Here is a 13,163-nt window from a genome sequence, read left to right on the forward strand (position 1 = left end):
GACTATAGAGTTGGCTTTGTACGACGCTTACAAAAGGTCTTTAAATAAATACGTTTTGAAATGTCTATGGGGAGAAAATGCATTGGAAACTATATTTCCTGGGCCTGGGCGTCGTCATGAAAGGGGTTGCGGGACTGCGACGCTCTAGTCTATAGACTGTCTCACATGTGTCTGACAGTACAGTACAGGCCAGGGCAGACCTGGCGTGCCGTGCCAGCCCATGGAATGGATGGAAGAAGGAGCAACCATGCGGTTTCGCTTCATCGAGCGTGGAGGAAATCAGAGACGTTTTGTGACCATCATCGGCAACCGACCGTGACACGGTCGAAATCAGTTCTGCTGTGAGAGAGCAGGATATGAAACAGCAGCTCACAGTTCATCTGTCTGTGTGTGTGTGTGTGTGTGTGTGTGTGTGTGTGTGTTGGAAATGACAGATATGGATCACATTCAGTAAAGGGAAGCATAGCTTCTTGTGTCGGGAGTGAAGAGTAACCATTTTGATTTCCCCCCCTCCCAGTCATCATCACATAATGATTCAATATGAGTTATTTATGTTGCTTGGTTTATCGAGTGCGGTGTACATGATGTACAGTAGGCTATACCGTATACGCATGCATGTTTTAAGCCATTCTGGGCGGGAACCCCTATTGGTGTTATAGCATTATGTTATGCTTTAGCTATATTGAAAAACAGCAGATCTACAAGCTCATAGCGCGCCACCGAGTGGCGCGCTACGAGCTTGTAGGTCTGCTGTTTTTCGTGAAAATGTGCCTGAAATCTTTGAATATATATTGTTACAGAGCTACTGTGGGGAGGTATTTTCAGATGGGGGGGGTCGGTGGCCGATTACATATACTTTTTGGGGTCCCTGAAATATTGAGCACCACTGATACAGAAACATGAGGTTTTTTTTCAGAAAACTGTCAGGATGTATAGAAGACATTTTTTAGAATCTGATCTCAGGTCAAAGTGGGTTTTAAACCAACCCCTGGGTTGAATCCACCCGAGTTGAATGTCCATTCATTCATGCTTGTCTTGTTTCGGTGCTGGACTGGTTCTCAGTGTGGGGGTCCAGGAGGGACCGCCTAGGGGTCCGAAAAAAAAGGGGGGGGGGGGGGGACCTTCACGGATCTAGAACTCTGAGAGTGTAGAAAAGGAACGCATTGGAACTCATATACATCATCTCCTCTGCACACTCCCAGAGGTAGATTAACACTGAGGATTTTACAGTGCATTTTAAGTTAACCCATTCTGGGGGCGGGAACCCCTTTTGGTGTTAGCATCACGTTATGCTTTAGCTATTGAAAAATAGCAGATCTACAAGCTCATAGGTTGAGCTTGTAGGTCTGCTATTTTTGAAAAATCGTGAAAATGTGGCACAAATCTTTGAATTATATATTTCAGAGCGAACACTTTTAACTAAAATCTTTGCTTCTGGGAGGTCCCTGCATGGAACTACATATTTTGAGATGGGGGGGGGGGGGGGGGGGTCCGTGGCCCAATAGAGATAATTCTGGGGGTCCTTGACATGAAAAAGGTTGAGCACCGCTGACACACAGAAACATGGGTTTTTTTTCAGAAAAATGTTAGGATTTAGAAGCCTTTCTTTTTTTCTCGACCTCAGTCCAAAATGGGTTAAACTAAATTGGATCAAATGTGTGACTGTGTTCTATAATATAGAGTCTATATCAAATGTGGGGTTGTGTGGGGGGGGGGGGGGGGAGGGGGGGTTAGGAAAGGTGCGAATCACTATCACAGTATCGCAGTGGCAGCGGCTATTTTAGATTACGCTGGTTGATTTTTTTCCCCTCCCCTCCTCTGCTCCGGTGGTCTACTTAATATGCTCTAACTAAAGCTCATTGTTGTTTTTTTTATGGCCTCTATAAACAGAGCGGTATATAGAGAAGAGACCCCACCCTCCCCGTTTAAGCCAATAAAAGCAGATAGACTCCCGATAAGCCGTTTTAATTCCCCCAGTTATATGGCTACTACTATTCTGGCTCCGGCAGCAACTGTTGTCGCTGCAGCAGCTATCCGTCCGTCCAGCCGTCTCCTCCTCCTGCTCTACTGAAAGAATGCAATGAATCAATATTGAATGTCTGCCCCGGGCGGGCGTCTCGTCTCTCTCTCGCACTGTGCACAGAAAGAAGGAGAAAAAAAAAGAAAAAAACCCCAGTTGTTCATTTATCCATTTGGGTCGGTGTCTTCAGTCAGAAACCCTCTCTTATCGTCATATTTCTTTTTGACTTTGTTCGTAAAATGAAGTAATAACGCCCTTACACTACAGTGTCACACGAAAGCATCAACAGTAGCGGATCCATGAGTTCAAAATGGGAAGCATTTTGAGCTTGTATAGATCTGCTACTTTTGATGATTTGAATTGTAAAAGTATAACAGCTGTGGTGGACATTGCAGTGTGATGTTTCTCCACCCGGGCAGAGATGATTTGTGTAGATGATTTCACAGTGCCCCCCTGTCTGTTGTCAGTGTTCTGACACGTGGAATGAAGCAAAAAATGTAATCTTACAACTGAAAAATGTTGTCCTAATTTGTGAGTGGTAATAAATACAGTGTGAAAGGACCCCCCCCCCCCCCACACACACACACACACACACACACGCACACACACACACACACACACACACACACACACACACTAGCGCCGTTTGCTAAACAATTAACACAAAGATTCATGTCAAACGATGTTGTTTCAGGCTTTCAGAAATATCGCTCCTTCTGTTCTACTCATCTACTGCCAACCAGGTGAAGAAATCACATATCGAGGCTTTAACCTAAATATCCGACTATAGGGTTTTATCCCATTCTGACCTGAGATCAGATTCATACGAGGTTTCCACTGGACACACACTGGTCTGATGAACCCATTCTGACCTGAGATCAGATTCTAAAAAATGTCAGTCGCTCTTCGATTTTTCAAAAATAGCAGACCTACAAGCTCGTATCGCGCCACTCGGTGGCGCGATATGAGCTTGTAGATCTGCTATTTTTCAATAGGTAAAGCATAACATGATGCCAACACCAAAATGGGTGCCCGGTCAGAATGGGTTAAGTAAGATGCTTGATCTGAACACATTGCTATGAGCGTCACAGTCACCGCCACCCTTTCATGACGACCACAGGCCCAGGATAATAATTCCCCCATGCATTTTTTCCCCATAGACATTTCAAAAAGCCGTGGACAAAGTCAACTCGGATCGTGACAAATCATGACGACAAGCACAATATTTTGGGCCGAACAAATAGAAAGAAAAACAACAGCCCTTTTGTCTCTTCTTTCAAACTATTTGTTCTGCCCAAAACAATGTGTTTGTTGTCGTGACTTGTCACGATCCGAGTTGACTCTGTTCGAGGCTCACGGATCTTTAAATAAATACTTTTTGAAATGTCTATGGGGAAAAAATGCACGGGGAATTATTTCCTGTCGTTGTCAGTCATGGGACTGAGTGTCACACTCTATAGTTTGACCACTTAAAATGCTTTAAAAATACAATAATAACTGCAAATAGCCTACTCTATACAGGCTCTTCTGCGTTGCTCTGAGCTCGTGGAATATAGACTACATGGGGGCGACATGCTTCCATATACAGGAGACATGCATATGGCTTCTATGGAATCCAAATGTACTGAAATCAGTCTGAGAACTTTAATCCACGAGTCTCCGGAGAGAGACAGTCGCTGCTTCCTGCCCTGCCACTTCTCGTTTAAATAAACATAAAAGGACCAGGCCATAGAGTGGGCCGCTCTGGCTCTGCACGGAGGCTGACAGTGACAGGACTTTAGAAGGTGGACAGCGGTGTATATACCCCTGGTTCTCAGCATGGTGTCTCCGGGAGAACCCCCAGGGGTCCTTCCTTGAGGAGTTATGGGTCTGTAACTCAGAGAGAGAGGGTACAAACGGAACCGAACGGACCCCGTGGGACACTTATACCCTGCTGACTTATAATTATGCATATAACAACCCCATTCTGACCTGAGATCAGATTCTAAAAAATGTCTTCTACACATCCTGACAGTTTTCTGAAAAAGCCATGTTTCTGTGTCAGTCTTTCTTTGATTTTTCAAAAACAGCAGACCTACAAGCTCGTAGCGCGCCACTCGGTGGCGCGCTACGAGCTTGTAGGTCTGCTATTTTTCAATAGCTAAAGCATAACAAAGACACTTACAGGTATGGTAGGGGAGGTATATATATGGTAGAACTGCACTTATTTACATAATAACACGTCATAAACCTTGTTATAAGTTTTCATTATAAAATGTTTATATAATGCCTTATTATAAATGCACTAAGAAATTAGAGACGCAACCTTATAAACATACGTTTACTTCAGTAAAAAGAAACAGTGAGTAGTTTTTTCCAACAGTAGGGGCCCAGCAATGACAGATTGTGCTGCTTCAGGTGTTCGCCAGAGGTGACTCCAGTCCGTATGATGGCTATTGATCCTCCACACGCACTTATCATTGCCCTGACCTATATTTAACACCCTCGCCACCCTCGCCCCACTAACTTAACTTAACCCATTCTGACCTGAGATCAGATTCTAAAAATGTCTGTTTGAGAATGACAGTTTTCTGAAAAAGCTATATGTTTCTATATGTCAGTCGTTCTTCGATTTTTCAAAAATAGCAGACCTATACAAGCTCGTAGCGCGCCACTCGGTGGCGCGCTACGAGCTTGTATAGGTCTGCTATAAAGCATAGCATAATGCCAACACCAAAAGGGGTGCCCGCCCCCAAAATGAACCCTGTATCGTTTCTGTGACTTGCTGTCGGGCAGAAACCTCTTCATCTCCATATTTTAACTTTGTGTGTGATTTCGTAAATGAACGCCCTACTTCTTTATCATGTATGATGTGACAGCGTCACACAAAAAGTATCAAAAGTATCAGATCCGCAAATCTGCTATACTTTGGAGTTTTTGTTTTTTAAATCCTCCTGAAAAGTAACGGTTTTGGACGTGATGAGGTTTTTCCATCCGACAGAGACGATATACTCGACACTTAACATCTCTTTGACCTGAAAATAGACTCATCTAAAAGCTACAAGACCTGTTTTACACTTCGTCGTACATAGGTGTCATGATGTGACAAAATAGTCCGTCTCACAACATGACGTTGTGTGAGCTTGTAGATCTGTTATAGCTTTGATATTTCTGAAAATAACATTTTATAGGGACGCCATGCATGCGGTTGAAAGTGTTAAAAAAAGCTGTGCAGTTTGACAGAAGACATTATTAGGCCTGGTGGTTATATAGCTTGGATAAGGAAGGGTTAATGTTATGTCTTCATGGGCTGAGGCAAGGCGGTTGGGTCAACGTGGTGGGGGGAGGTGGCTGGGGTGGTCTGAGCAAACAGCACAGAGTGATAAGGAAACATGTGAAGGGTCCAATTCCACCGAGATAAAGAGATCCATACAGTGCTACATGTCCACATGCATGGTGTCACACGCACGCACGCTCATACGCACGCACACACACACACACACACCTCCAATTATAACATGTACTCTGTCTGCACATCAAAGCATTCATTATCCTGTAATCTGCAAGTATGGATCCAATGTAAAGGAATTAGCCCTGATGGTGTACTGGAGGGTGGGGGGGGGGGGGGGTTGGATGCACACACACACACACACACACACACACACACACACACACACACACACACACACACACACACACACACACACACACACGGTGGTGGTGTAGTAGGGTGGATACATTTAATGTCAATGACCCCCCCATGTATGACACTCAGCGTTACAGACCTGTAAGGGTCCATTTGGAACCCCCTCCAGGAACACTGAGGGTCCATTTGGAACCCCCTCCAGGCAAAGGCCGCTTTTTGGGTGGTACGGACGGTGCCGTCGCACGGGGCCTCGCAACTCGTGGGGGCAGCGTCCCCCCCCCCCCCCCCCCCCCTCTCTTTTAATAGGCTTATAAATGTTAATAATCACTTTCCATCTCAGACCTAATATCTATAGTTTTGCTTACATGTCGATATATTTGTAGCCTATAGGCCTACTCGCTGACAATGCGTGTATGCGTCCTAAAATCTAGTTTTGCTTACATGACGGGATTATCGAGACACCATTGCAATTTGCTGCAAGGAAAGCTGCTGCTTGTGAGTAACATCCGAATGCTTTATATATTTGTCAATTCCCTCTTCTCTGAAGTGCGAACGGCTTCTCTCTCTCTCTCTCTCTCTCATGCCACACGCCTGTCATAATGTTGAGCGCAGTGGTCAGCAGCAGCTACACACACCTACATCCAATAACACCCAATGCCTGCCCCTGAATGTGTGAATCACATACCTTGCTGCTCGTTTTCAGAAGAATGAATCCAAGATTTGTCATATTATTATGGTTTAAAGTATAGGCATAAACTTCAGTCAGTCAGTATACTGTGTGCAGAGTGAGAAGCAGCACTGCTCTGCAGCCTCATGCTGATTACATTGATACGACCTTAGATATGTCACATTGCAACTGACGAAGGTAATTAGTTATTTGGCAACACCCGTGTGAAATACCAAACGGCACCATTTATAAAAAGGCTTTCATGTATAGCCTATACTCTCGGGCTACATTTCGGGGTGTTAATTTCAATTAGTTACACTTGCCAAATTGAAGGCCAAAATAAACACGAATTAATGAATTGAATGATGTTCGCACATCAAGGCCTCGCGTTTTCCACCCAGACGCCTCTGCACTCCAGGAACCCTCGGGGTCCCATGTCTGGCTGCCTACTGGTCCTCACTTTGAGAAACACTGATGCCGTCTTTCAGGACGATAATACTGTAACTTACAAACTACTTATTATATTATATTACATAAAATATTATATAAACCTTACAGAAGTTAACTGGGGTCCCCCAGGGCTCTATACTATAGGTCCACTAGTACTAGTTTCCCTATAAAATAGCCGATCTACAAGCTCACCACAAACTGATGGATACTTTTTGAACGGGTATGAAAACAGTACTATTTTCATACCTGTATTCGTATTTAGCTATGCTAAAAGGATAACACAAAAGGCCGTTCTCTGTTGTACTCAATTCATCATTAATTAAGACATACAATACACATTACATGATAATATCAGCAACGACACTAAAAGAGCAATATGTCGAGAAGACGTTATATGAGCTTGTAGATCAGCTATTTGTGCCGCATGTTATGTTAATATTAGCCACAGAATCGGGAAGGCTTGCTTGATTGACTTGATTGCTTGGGCACTAATAATTGAAAATGAAATTCAAAAAAACGATTAAAACATAAGAAAGCCATTGTGGTCCTTTTGAGGGGAAGGGAAGCTTTAAGTTTTAAAGTGGGCAAACAACATGCTTGCTTTCAGTTTCTACGTGATGTGTGCATGCAGGAAGCACATGGCATGCGGTGTATAACCTACAGTATGTCTACATGTATGTAATGTCAGTCAGTGGTTCTCCAACGTTTTGCTCTCAGGTCACCACCTCTTTGAACCACTTGAACCACTTGAACAACCCCAGCGTCCTTATTCTGGGAGGGGGGGGGGGACATTCGCCAAAAATACAAGCTCACAACGTCGTCTATTTTCGGTGAAGAGACTTTTGTGTATACTGTAAAAGAACACACCAAGAAGAACAGTGCAACTCACACAACCGTTTTACCAAGTCTAGAAACTTTTAAGTGGTTAAAAGTGACAAACATTGGCCTGGGCCTGACAGCGTGTCGCGCGTTCGAGGTCTGAGAGTCCCGACGACCTTTGCTGCGTGTCTCCCCCCCCCTGTCTCTCTCCCCCTTTCCTGTCAAGCTACTGTAACCTATCAATAAAGGCAAAAAAGCCACACAAAAATAATATATATATATATATATAAAGAAAAGTGACAAATATTCTACAGACGTCACGGCACCCACTTTGAGAAGCCCTGGCCTGTGTGTCAACAGCTGGCTGGAAGACGTATGGGGAACTATGTGGTCTAAATGATTTCCAAATACTTTCAGGTCCTTCCTATGTAGAAGTGTCTATTTGTATACGTCTCTAAATGTTTTGATGAATTGAACACGGTGGACCCTCTTGTAAACAAGTGTAATGCTTATAATTGGGTCGTCCACTGCACAGTTAACAGTCTTTGTAATGAGTTTGTGCTTGAAATGTACACTGTAATTCTGCAAACTGTTAATAAATATTTCAATCAATCAATCCTTGTCTCTCGTCTACATCTACAACTACAACCTGGAGCACATTCCACTTTCTGGGGGGGGAACATTCGCAAACAAATAGCAGATCTACAAGCATTTTGAGCTTATATAAGTCGGTGGTTAAATGTCTCTACACACTTGATTTCTTCGCTGGTCAATCGTTGTTTAAAGCAGAAACAAAATTGTGGCGATGTAGTTTGTTTTGTGGATGAGGTTTTAAAAAAAAAACTACAGCAGGGCGAAACATGGCAGACGGCATATAGCACTGACCTCACAGTAACCTTACTCCACTGTGACTGATGTGAGCAACACAGCTGCAGCTAATACGATTAATAGTGGGTGTGTTTAAGATTTAGGTGTGTCAATGCGCATTGACACACCTGTTGGCTATACTGTCTCTGCATGCACAGTGTGGCACACCCGGGCCATGGCTCCGGGGCACACACCGGAATTATATAACACAGACACCCATTGTTAATTGTATTGGCTGCAGCTGTGTTGATTACTATAGCCTTTTTTTTAAGCTTTTTCTGCCTTTATTGATAGGTTGAAAGTAGACTGACAGGAAATGGGGAGGGAGATGGGGGGGGGGAAACTGGGTACCCCTTTTGGTGTTAGCTATTGAAAAATAGCAGATCTACAAACTCATAGCGCGCCACCGAGTGGCGCGCTATGAGCTTGTAGATCTGCTATTTTTGAAAAAAATTGAAGAACGACTGACATAGGAAACATGGCTTTTTCAGAAAACTGTCAGGATGTATAGAAGACATTTTTAGAATCTGATCTCAGGTCAGAATGAAAACTGTCGGGATGTAGAAGACACTTTTAGAATCTGCTCTCAGGTCAGAATGGAAAACTGTCAGGATGTAGAAGACACTTTTAGAATCTGATCTCAGGTCAGAATGAAAACTGTCATAGGATGTAGAAGACACTTTTAGAATCTGATCTCAGGTCAGAATGAAAACTGTCATAGGATGTAGAAGACACTTTTAGAATATGATCTCAGGTCAGAATGAAAACTGTCGGGATGTAGAAGACACTTTTAGAATCTGATCTCAGGTCAGAATGAAAACTGTCATAGGATGTAGAAGACACTTTTAGAATCTGCTCTCAGGTCAGAATGAAAGCTGTCAGGATGTAGAAGACACTTTTAGAATCTGATCTCAGGTCAGAATGAAAACTGTCAGGATGTAGAAGACACTTTTAGAATCTGATCTCGGGTCAAAATGGGTCAAGTCAGCGTGTGACTCAATAATGACTACACATTGGATCCATTGGAAGGCAGGTTTTTGTCCCCATTTCCTGAAAAAGGACAGATTTTTTGGACAAACAAGTCAGTGACAAATAATATGTAACAATAACTGACATTCCAATAAGGACCACCAACCAACCATATAACTCTGGACCATATAAATGGACCCTCAGTCACATTCTCAGAGTTACAGTCAAACCTGTGTGGCAACACTGTACTGTACAGTATGTACTGTTACTGTATATGATTGAATGTGTTTCGGGATCATGAGAAGCGTCACACAGTATTCTCTGCTGACGACACTTTATTGTGTATTATTGTTATCCAGGGATTATTGTACAGTTACACCGGCTATATACTGTACATGTCTGGCCCCCACGGGGCCTTGCACAAGACACACCCACACATCAAGTTTCAGGTGTGTATAGGCCTATATACACAACACAAGCACCCTCTTAAAGACAGACACACACGCACACTCGTGCGCACGCGCACACACACGCACACGCACGCGCTTTCCCCAGGCGTTTATACACACGAGCACAAACAGAACAGTTTAATACACGATAGAATGCGACATAATTATATTCCTGTAAAAAAGAGGTTCTGCATTTCCCGCTCAGCTATTAAGTCTTATACAAAAGGCGCTATAGATAGAACAACGGACTTCTAACTGAATGTAAATACACAGTACTGTTGTTCAGCCTCTGTTGTGGACTGTATATGTTTCTATAAGGAAGGAGCAAAGTGTACAGTCATTCAATAATTTATTAAATGGGTGGAAAAGCACAAAAGGGTGGGGGTGGTGGGGGGGATTCAGTCTACATATTCACCAGGGATTTTCAAACTTAACCCATTTTAGACCTGAGACCAGATTCCACAAACGTCTTCTAAAGTTTTCTGAAAAACCCGATCTTTTTCGATGTCAGTGGTTCTCATTTCATGTCAAGGACCCCTAATTGGACGCCGCCGACCCCCCCCCCCCCTCCCCCTCCCCCGGAAGCAAAGATTTGAGTTAAAAACGTTCGCTCTGAAAGAATATATATATATTCAAAGATTTGCGCCACGTTCTCACGATTTAAAAACAAATAGCAGACCTGCAAGCTCGTATAGCACGGCATGCACTCGGTGCCGCGCTATGAGCTTGTAGATCTGCTATTTTGCAATAGCTAAAGCATAACATAATGCTGTCCTGAACGGGTTAAAGGACCACTTTTGACCCATTTTAAACCAATCGTCATAATAATTATGATCCTCACTAATATGGAACCATTTCCATTTCTGGCTGCTCACTCTCAAGAGGAGGCCAGTGTGGACACTAGTTCCCCGAAAGCCGCCTATACCAGTGACATCATCGATGGGGAATCCAAGCCAATAGAAGAAGTTGCAGGCTTAAAAGAAGAAAAAAAGGAAAAGAAAAGAAGCTGCAGGCTTTTCTATATTCCAGGAAAGTTATAGCATGATATAATGGAAGCCGTTGTTCTTCACGTTAATACATTAAACAAATGCATATCATTTGGAAGAAAAACAGCCCAAGGGGAACTACGTATAGCCTACTGTATGTAGGGTTCAAGTGGTTAATGGAATGAAAAGTATACTGAACATAATGGTGCACTGATTTCCATTACTGTATGGCGCATTTTATACGTCCCTGCTGACACTAGATAGAAATCGCATTTCCATAATACTTCAAATAATTCCAGTCGTCAATGTTTATATAGCTTATTGTGTATTATATTGCATATAGCTTTTTTTTCTTTTTGCGCTTGACACCGTCTTATAGCTGCATGGAGCTACAATTATTATTATTATTATTATTATTATTATTAGATCATTCCAGTGAATGAATACTCTCCGAGTCTGTGTCTTGTCAAACAGTAAAACCAGTGTTGTTTTCGTCGACTAAAACCAAGATGAAAAATGTTCGTCGACGACAACCTTCTTCCACTGACGAAGACTAAAATGTTAGGAAGGGACTAATGGACAAGAGATCCAGTATAAGTCATTTTACAATTAGTTGCATGCTGAAAATAGCCGATCTACAAGCTCACAACGCGTCGCAGCGCGACTTGTAGATCGGCTATTTTCAGCACGTGTAAAATCAGTCATCACGACGGCATCAAGGCCTGCCAAAACACATTTTAGTCGACTAAATCACCTGTTGATTCAGTCGACTAAAATCTTATGACATTTAGTCGACTAAAACTAGACTAACACTAACACATTCCAGGTGACTAAAATGTGACTAAAACTAAATGAAAACTATTCAAAAGACTATGACTAAAACTAAAATCTAAATTTGCTGCCAAAAACAACACTGAGTAAAACTGCTGGTTTACATTTGTTATTAGTTTGGGTGTGACCTTTGTTTTGGAGTGGCCCATTTACCTAATCCCTAACGTCAATATATAACAGATAGATATACTTTGATAAATAGACAGAGGCGCCTCTAATAGGTACTAGTAGTGTGTGTGTGTGTGTGTGTGTGTGTGTGTGTGTGTGTGTGTGTGTGTGTGTGTGTGTGTGTGTGTGTATACAGTGCATAATGAGGGATATCAAGCCTGTGTCCATTTGAACTACTATCGGGGGTACATGACTTGTGTTAAATACTGTATCTTTATCTTGTGTGTGTGTGTGTGTGTGTGTGTGTGTGTGTGTGTGTGTGTGTGTGAGGGTGGGGGGGGGACTCTGTGCGTACATACAATGTTCAATATAAGATGCATTATTTGCTCTCAAATTCATGTTTCAGGTGACAGATTACAGCCGCAGTGCCACCGCACCCTTTGCTAAAACAATGGCCGATGATTATCACTTCCGGTTCAAAATGGCGGATCACGGCTCATCTTCTTCTCTGCTTGTTTGTCATGTATTCTGCTGGCAGTGGCGGCGGGCGGTATTAGTAAGGCCCAAACCACACCGATGTGTCTAGTCAGTTTAAGGACATGTCACACCGATGCAACTCCTATACTCGCAAACGTTTGGTTGCACGTTGGGAGTGGCGTGGCAAGTCATCGGTGTGGTTTTTGCCTATAAGAGGACGATTCAGAAGTCTGAGAAAATACTCTAGCTGGCATCGGTTAAAGCACAATGCCAGCTGAACAGTCTTTGTATTGAGTTTGTGCTTGAAATGTACTGTAATTCTGCAAACTGTTAATAAAGATTTCAATCAATCAAACCCTATACAGACAGACAACTGTCAAAAACAACATTTTGTCTGTCTGTCTGTCTGTCTGTCTGTCTGTCTGTCTGTCTGGCAAGCTTGTATATACATCTGCTATTTTTGAAACATTTTTCGAAACGTCTCGAGAGAGAGAGTGTGAGAACTATTGATTTAGAGAAGGCATTCGTATAGAATCGAATCGGCCTCGAGTCTTAATGGGTTAACCATTTTAAAACCCCGTAATCATACTCGATTTGCACATTGGTCGGCGGCGACTATACTCGGTGTGCAAAATAGCTGACCTACAAGCTCACACGGCTCGTCGTGTATAGGATCTTTCACCTTTCACTTATTTATTTTTTAACCCCTTGGGGCTGCACCGTATAGTACGACCCAGACACCCCCCTTATATCACAGTCATGGTCATGGACCTATGGTCTCAATTAAGATCTCTCAAGGTCTCTCTCTCAACTTGTCAACCCCCCCCCCCCCCCCCCCTCCCTGCCCCTCCTCCCTGCTCGGCCTTGCAGTTTGAAGTTATATGTCTTGCAATTT

The sequence above is a fragment of the Protomyctophum bolini genome (assembly GCF_963924005.1).
Source record: "Protomyctophum bolini genome assembly, chromosome: 8".
In the NCBI taxonomy this organism is placed as follows: Eukaryota; Metazoa; Chordata; class Actinopteri; order Myctophiformes; family Myctophidae; genus Protomyctophum; species Protomyctophum bolini.